Below are 8,424 nucleotides of genomic sequence, written 5' to 3'. Positions count from 1 at the left end.
CCTTAAACTTCAAGGCATATAGAGTTCTCAATAAGCACACAAATAAGATCGAAGAAACATACTATGTCACCTTTGACTATATTTATGTTAAGAAGATGAAATCACCAAAAGGTGCAACGCAAGAGATCTTTCCAAAGAATGGTCAAGTTACGACCTCTCTTTCAAATCTTTTCGACCATTGACGAGCCTCAAAAGGCAATTGACTCTGAATCAACGGAAAATGACAAAAAAGTTGATAATCTAAAACAAATTATTGATGACGTTGCTCAAAAAATGGTTGATGATCAATCTAAAGAAACCGAAAGGCCAGAAGCAAGCGAACCTACAAGTGAGCGTCCTAATGTTGAGGGGGATGGTCCATCTCTTTATCATGATCAAGGTTCATCGTTCCAGGGGGAGAGCTCATCATCTCATTCTTCAAGCTCTTCTGAGAGTCCAATCAAAGAAGGAACACCAATCCAGGTAGCGAATATGCTTCATTCTTCGAAAGGGAGAATACTAACAACAATAATGATGACATTCTATCTGAATTAGAAGAAGAAATAAATGCCGAGTTGGATCCCACTTATGATCCAAATTACCCACCTCTTATCAAATGGACCAAAGATCACCCTCAAAGTCAAATTATCGATGAATATTCAGAAAAGGTGTTAACTAGATCACAAATCAAAGCGAAACACGATGCACTCTTTTCTCAAGTACAGTTTTGCATGTTAAACTCCTTTGCCTCCAAAGTCCAACCGAAGACCGTTAACTCTGCACTTGATCATTCAGACTGGGTTCAAGCCATGCAAGATGAGTTAAATGAGTTTGAAAGAAACAAAGTATGGCATCTTATTCCAACTCCAAAGGATGCTTCGGTTGTTGGTCTCAAATGGGTAGTCAGAAACAAGATGGACATGGAGAGAAATGTCATACGTAACAAAGCACGACTGGTGGTCAAAGGCTACTGTCAGGAAGAGGGAATCAATTATGAAGAGACCTTCTCTCCAGTTGCAAGATTAGAGTTTGTTCATATCTTTCTTGCATATGCAGCTCACAAGAACTTTGAAGTCTATCAGATGGACATCAAATGTGGCTTCCTCAACAGTGAACTTGAAGAAACTATCTATGTTGAGCAACCGCTAGGCTTCATGAACGAGAAGTATCCAGATCATTGTTATGTCCTTGACAAAGCTATATATGGCCTAAAACATGCTCCCAGAGCATGGTATGACACTCTCACTCATTTCTTAAAAATGTCTAAATTCAAACAAGGTTCGGTTGACCGAACCTTCTTTCGTAAGCGAGAAGGTAACCACCTTATGATAGTCCAAATTTATGTTGATGACATCATCTTTGGCTCAATGAATCCTAGCTTAACAGTTGAATTCAGAAATTTGATGGAAACTAAATTTGAAATGAGCTTAATGGGTCCAATTAACTTTTTTCTTGGATTGAACATTAGACAGGGACCTAAAGGAATTTTTTTAATTAGGAGGCCAACACCAAGACTCTATTAGCTACATTTGGGATGGTGGGAGACTCCAAAGCAAAAGTGCCTATGGCCTTTGGAACTAAGCTTACACCGTCATTGGAGAAACCAGCATCAGATATGATGCCGTATCCACAAATGATTGGGTTTCTAATGTATCTTACAGCCAGTAGACCTGACATCATGTTTTCAGTCTGTTACTATGCAAGATTTCAAGCCAAACCACGTGAACCTCATCTACAAGCCGTGAAAAACATCTTTCGCTATCTGAAGCGAACCTCATCTCTCGGTCTATGGTATCCAGCCAACTCAGGATTCTTTGCTCAAGCATTCTCAGATGTTGACTTAGGTGGCTATGGTCTAGCTCGTAAGAGCACCACTGGAGGATGTCAATTTCTAGATGGAATATTGGTTAGTTCGCAATCAAAAAAATAAACTTGTGTTTCTCTCTCCACTGCAAAAGCTGAATACATTGCTGCAGTATCATGCACATCTCAAGTGGTATGAATACAAAGTCAGCTTAGGGATTATGGGCTAAATATGAAGAAAATCCCACTATATTGCGACTCTCACAGCGCAGTTAGGATTTGTCACAACCTAGTGAAACACTCGAAGACCAAGCGTATAGCACTGAGGTTTCACTTTATCAAAGATCACATCGAAGATGGCAACGTAGAAATCCATTTCGTCCGAACAACTGATCAACTGGCTAATATATTCACTAAGGTTTTACCTGAAGCGAGCTTACAAGGCCTAGGAATGATGGAAGCAGAATCCGTGCCCAAATCGCCTTCACTTCAATAAAGGTTAGAAGCGAAATAGAGCGAATCAAAATGAACAGAACGTTCGGTCTATTTCGGGTTCGGCTCAACCAAGAACCGAAATGAACCGAGCGTTTGGTCTATTTCGGGTTCGCTCCTTCTGAACTTATTTGCGTCTTTTTTTTTCAAGGCATTTTGGCTGTATTGGTCTGTACACTCCTTTTTAATTCCATTTTATTCATAAAAACCAAAAATATTTTTCTCTTTCGTTCAATTAAATAACTTTCACAAAATACAAAAATAATTTTTTTTTCTAATACTTTTCTTTGTCTAAGTGTAATTCTCGATGGTGGAGCTCAAGCATGTGTATCTGTTTTATTTTATCCCATTAGGTAGGTGTCCCTAGAAGCATGTTGTTGTATGTTGACTAAAGCCTCGAAAGATTTTGAGTGAAGCCTTAATAACATGATATATACAAATCATGTTTTTCCAATTCAGGCTTTACTATTCACTCCAATCATGAGCTACCTTACTCTACTCACATTGATAACCCCTAAGACTCTCAACATTTACCACTGAGGTTTATGGTTATACAAAATATGTGTTTATGATCTTAGTCTCATGCCACTATGTACTAAGTGAAACCAACAATTCATCACCACAAATGAATTAACAGTGAATTCTCATATTCAAGAGCCTCCTTGTACGTATAAATGATACTCTTTAACCTTTATCACTTACTGTTCACCATCTTCTTCAAGCTACTACAATGGCAGACTCTTTGTCCGTTCATGATAGTTCCGTCCGTCAACCACTTCTCACCATCAAACCCCAACAGAACCTGATCATTGATCTCACTCCGTTTGTCTATGAGCCTTACATGTTATACGTTATTCAGTGTCTCAAATACTCACCTCTCGTCGAAGCGCTCACCAAAGTCGAAGTCGTACCAATGTCGTTCCTTTCTCTTGTCTACTCCACTGCCTACTATGACAAGGTTCATGAAAGGATTCACTTCGAAATCCACAATGAGAAGACCTCTATATCCAAGCACCGCTTCTGTGCCCTAATTGGTCTCTCTCAAGAACAATCCCTGGTAAATCCTGAATCCATCACCACTGGTCAATTGTTCTCTATGTTTTGTTAGATGGATATACCGAAACCCTCACGACAACCACAAAGTTCAGGACATCTTGCCTTCCTCCTCAATGGAATGGACTTTTCATGTTGTTGTTCAAGGGAATCTCTGAGCGAAGCACTGGATTAGATGGTGCAAGCAAGACTTTTATGATTGTGGTCAATTATCATCTGGTCAATTGTTCTCTATATGGGTTGTACCATGGGATCAACTTGGATTTTGAAACTATCATCTGGCAGCAATTGGTACAAAGCTTGGTCTCTTCATCCATGAACTCTGAGATCTCATGTGGGTGATTTTGGTCAATTATCACCAACTGGGCAATGGACCGCCTTCATGTTCCAATCATGGCTGACTATCTTCTCTCCTCCATTGCTACCTTTCACACAACCAAAATTATTGTCACCGATCCCACCAAGTACTCATTTATTGGGTCTATTCCGAAAGCTATGCTTGCTCCTATCTCTGCGTCGAGTAACGTTCTCCAACAATACAGGAAGCATCCATATTCATGTCTAAGGGAGCTTACCCCAGCCATGGTTCGCTCTATTGATGAGGTTGACAAGCCTGCTAAAAGGGGCAAGAAACCTGAAACCCATAAAGAGGCATAAGTTTCCAAACCAACCAAAGGGAAAACCCCTAAGAAGCGATAGTCTGATAAGGCTGTTACATCACCTCCTCAACCGAAGAACCTGGAGAAGCCCGCTAGGAGGCTAATACTACAATCCTTGAGTGACTCAGATTCAAAGTATGTTCCTCCCTAACATAAGATTGCTTATCCTTCATAATTTGAGAGCGAAAGCTCTGATGATGAGGTTTCGGGTCGAGGTGATACTTCGCCTCGCTCCCCTACCCCATAAATTCCAGTGCGCTCTCACCTTCCTTCACTACCACCTGTAACCATCCCAATATCTATCCCTCCCATTTTTCCAATTCCAACCACTCAACCATTCACTACAATTCCCATCCCTACTCCTATATTCACAGACACTACCACCACCACTATAACAACAAGTGCTCATTCTACCACCCCCACTCCACTAGTAACAAATGAACCACCTTTCACAACCGAACCTCCAACCACAACAAACCCTTATCTCCCACTCAAACTATAGAAACAAGCGTATTCTAGGTGGTGAGGACTTGGAACTTGATTCCACGTATTTCAGTCCTTACCGTGTACAGAGTGACGATGATGATGATGCACCTGTTACAAAGCGTTATATCAAGGCATTTAATGAAAATCTTGATCAACTGCTCTCATCCTCTTCCTCTCGAGCTCACTCTGAAGATGCTTTAAAGAGCTTGTTCTCGCCTGTTGTCAAAGAACATAGTGTCTCACTCTCTGCTGCAGCAAAAGCCATTGAAGCCTCTACTTCATAGTGTCAACAAGCCTTACTTGCTGTTGATGCTTCTACTAAGGAGTGAAAGGAATCGACCGCAAAAGTCGATAAACTAGTTTCTAAAGCTCAATTTTTTCTAGATTCCTTGCATGCTGCTGCTCAGAAGAATGCTCAAACCGTCAACACTTCGGTGGAGAATCTTCAGCGGTCCATTCAGTCTGAAAGATCCAACATTGAAGCTGTTGGGTTTTGAGCAATCTAACACTTCCTAAGTGTGCATGCAACCCAAATAAACCTTGGATCTATGTTTGTCTAAATACATGCAAAATAATAAATTTTCCAAGGTTTATAACCTATCTAACATGGCATGGGGAACATTTCAACATAAAAGAGTTAGAAGAGATTACATACCTTTTGGTGAGTTTGGTTCTAAGGAGTTTGAGGGCCAAGCACCAATAGTGTGAATGCCTCAAATGGAATCACAAAACACCACAAACTCTTGGAAAACTTTGAGAGAGTCTACACACTTGTATAAATTCGGCCACACACAAGCACACACACACTAGTTCACTAGTTTCCTCTTAGGCTCCATTTCATGCTCCATAAGGATGCTTATATAGTGTGCATGGTTAGGGTGAAACCCTAATAACCCATGTCTTTTCCTTTCCAAGGATCCATGGGTTAAAAGCTCCATGGATCATCCATGGAATTCCACATAAGCCTAGCCCATTAACAAATGAGTATTAGCCCACACTATATAAAACAAATAGCCCATAATCTAATTAGTCTTCCTTTTAATCTCTAAATTAATTCATAATTAATTTAAGACTAAAACTAATTAAGTAACGTAACTTCATATTAATATATTATAACTCATAATATATTAATATATTATATCTCATAATATATTAATAAACATATGTGTATAAACATATGTGTATAACTTCATATTAATATATTATAACTTCATATTAATATATTATAACTCATAATATATTAATAAACATATGTGTATAACTCTCATAAAATTATCCATAATAGTTTGGATGAGATGCAACCCAAATGGACTATGCCGGTCGGGTCAAGTATATACCAAATATGTTATGGACTTAGACACCTTATCCAACAGACTCCCACTTGGATAAGTCTAATAACTGTATTTGCCTATAACTTCAGGAACCAACCAGCAATCGTAGCTCTCAAAAACTCCCTCGAACTATGAAGACTCTGTTGAACTATGAAGCGCCATTTTAGATAAGTGATCACATAATCCTCTGTTCTCATGATATCAGCCGGACAAACACATGGAACTATGTCTTGCTTATTGTCTTGCAGTTGTTTCTCGATTTTCGGATTTGTTTGACGAAGAACTTCACTGAACACATCGGTTTAGTTCTTACCAGGCCTGGTACATGGGTCAACACAAAATCATCGAGGGGCCCATATATCGCTTCTATTTCTAGAAGGAACATATAAACTTCGACTGATATGCTTGTTCTACTACTTATTGAATTGTACACAAAGGCACGTTTTATAACATCAAGTTACTGATGCGTTTACGCGCAATCAATGCACAACCAACTCATAGGTAACAACTCATATCTCTAGGTTTGAAGATTTATATGATATTATCGTCTCACGATCACTCGAGATAAATTCCATGAAGTGATACAAGTGAGCGTGGGTTTATACCAATACTCATAACTTATGAGTACTCATGAATGTTGCAGCAACCATTGCCATGTCTAAACACCTTTAAGGCATCTACAAACCCAATTCATGACAATCTTGATTCATACCTACTTCCGACGTATGATCGATTGTGGAGGTTTGAATAAATTAGTTATTCTGGAAGTCAAAACATGCAAAACTGAAACAATAGTAAATAATTGACAATGATAGTAAAACTTTACTCATAAATAAATCACATATTTTATTCATCATCAAACGTCGATTACATTTTACAAGTTTCAGGAAAACTATCTAATCTGCAAAACTAATATCGTCCCTCAGCCCGATGCGTCTCGCATGCTGAAAATGCTTAACCCTCATCAGTCCCTTCGTAAGGGGATCTGCAGGATTCTCATCCGACGATATCCTCCTTGCCACGAGGAGTCCTTCTTCAATCTTGTGTCTTATGAAGTGATATTTTTTGTCAATGTGTCGAGACCTACCATGATCTCTTGGTTCCTTGGCTAAGGTAACCGCACTATTGTTGTCACAGAAAATCTCTATAGGTTCCTTAATAGCTGGTACAACTCCAAGGTCTCCGATGAAGTTCTTTAGCCATATCACCTCCTTCGCTGCTATATACTCTGATTCACAAGTCGAATCAGCCACCGTCTCCTTCTTGGAACTCTTCAAAGAAATTGCCCCTCCATTTAAGGTAAAGATCCAGCCTGACTGAGAGCGGAAATTATCCCTATCAGTCTGAAAACTAGCATCACTATACCCTAATACTCTCAAGTCATCACTGCCATCAATGGTAAGGATCCAATCCTTAGTCCTCCGCAGGTACATGAGAATGTTCTTTACCGCTGTCCAATGAGCCTTGCTAGGGTTCCCCTGATACCTGCTGACCATGCTCAAAGCAAATGCCAGATCAGGACGGGTACAAGTCATAGCATACATGATCGAGCCAACTGCGGAAGCATACGGTAATTGGCTCATCTCAGCTATCTCTGCCTCTGTACTCGGACTATGAGTCTTACTTAGTTTGGTATTGCTTTGGATCAGTAAATCTCCTTTCTTGGAATTCTCCATGTTGAACCTTTTCAACACCTTATCCTAGTAGATACTATGACTAAGTCTAATTAGTCTTCTACTCCATTCTCTTAATATCCTTATCCCTAGGATATAGGTAGCCTCCCCTAGGTCCTTCATAGAAAAGCAGTTCCCAAGCCAGGACTTAACCTCCTGCAAGGTTGGGATGTCATTTCCTATGAGTAGTATGTCATCCACATACAGTACCAAGAAGCTAACTATACTCTCACTAGCTCTGACATACACGCAAGACTCATCTTCGCTTCTCGAGAAGCCAAACTCTTTTACCTTCTCATCAAAACAAAGATTCCAGCTACGAGATGCTTGTTTTAATCCATAAATGGATTTCTCAAGCTTGCATACTCTATTAGGGTACTCTGCACTGACAAAACCCTCTGGCTGATTCATGTACACATCCTCAGCCAACTTTCCATTAAGGAAGGCGGTTTTGACATCCATTTGCCATATTTCATAATCATGAAATGCTGCAATGGCTAACATAACCCTAATAGACTTAATCTTTGCTACCGGCGAGAAGGTTTCATCATAATCAATACCTTGAGTTTGAGTAAAACCCTTCGCAACCAGTCGAGCCTTATAGGTATGCACCTTTCCTTCCATGTCTGTCTTCTTCTTGAAGATCCATTTGCACCGGACTGTTTTACGGCCTGGTACATTGTCAACCAAGTTCCAAACTTGATTGTCATACATGGACTGTATCTCGCTGTCCATAGCCTCCTTCCATTTAGCAAACTCCGGGCCTGCCATGGCTTCCTTAACACTGCTACGTTCATCCAAATTTACCAATGTACTATCACTGATGAACGTATCACCTTCTGTAGTAATATGAAAACCATAATAAAATGAAGGTATGTTCCTAACCCGTGTAGAACGCCTTGGAGGTATAGACTCGTCAACTGGATCAACAGGAGTTTCCTCCTCAGG

The sequence above is a fragment of the Lactuca saligna genome, chromosome 7, assembly GCF_052625555.1.
Source record: "Lactuca saligna cultivar CGN05327 chromosome 7, ASM5262555v1, whole genome shotgun sequence".
NCBI classification, from domain to species: domain Eukaryota; kingdom Viridiplantae; phylum Streptophyta; class Magnoliopsida; order Asterales; family Asteraceae; genus Lactuca; species Lactuca saligna.
Note: the sequence above shows the minus strand (reverse complement) of the source record.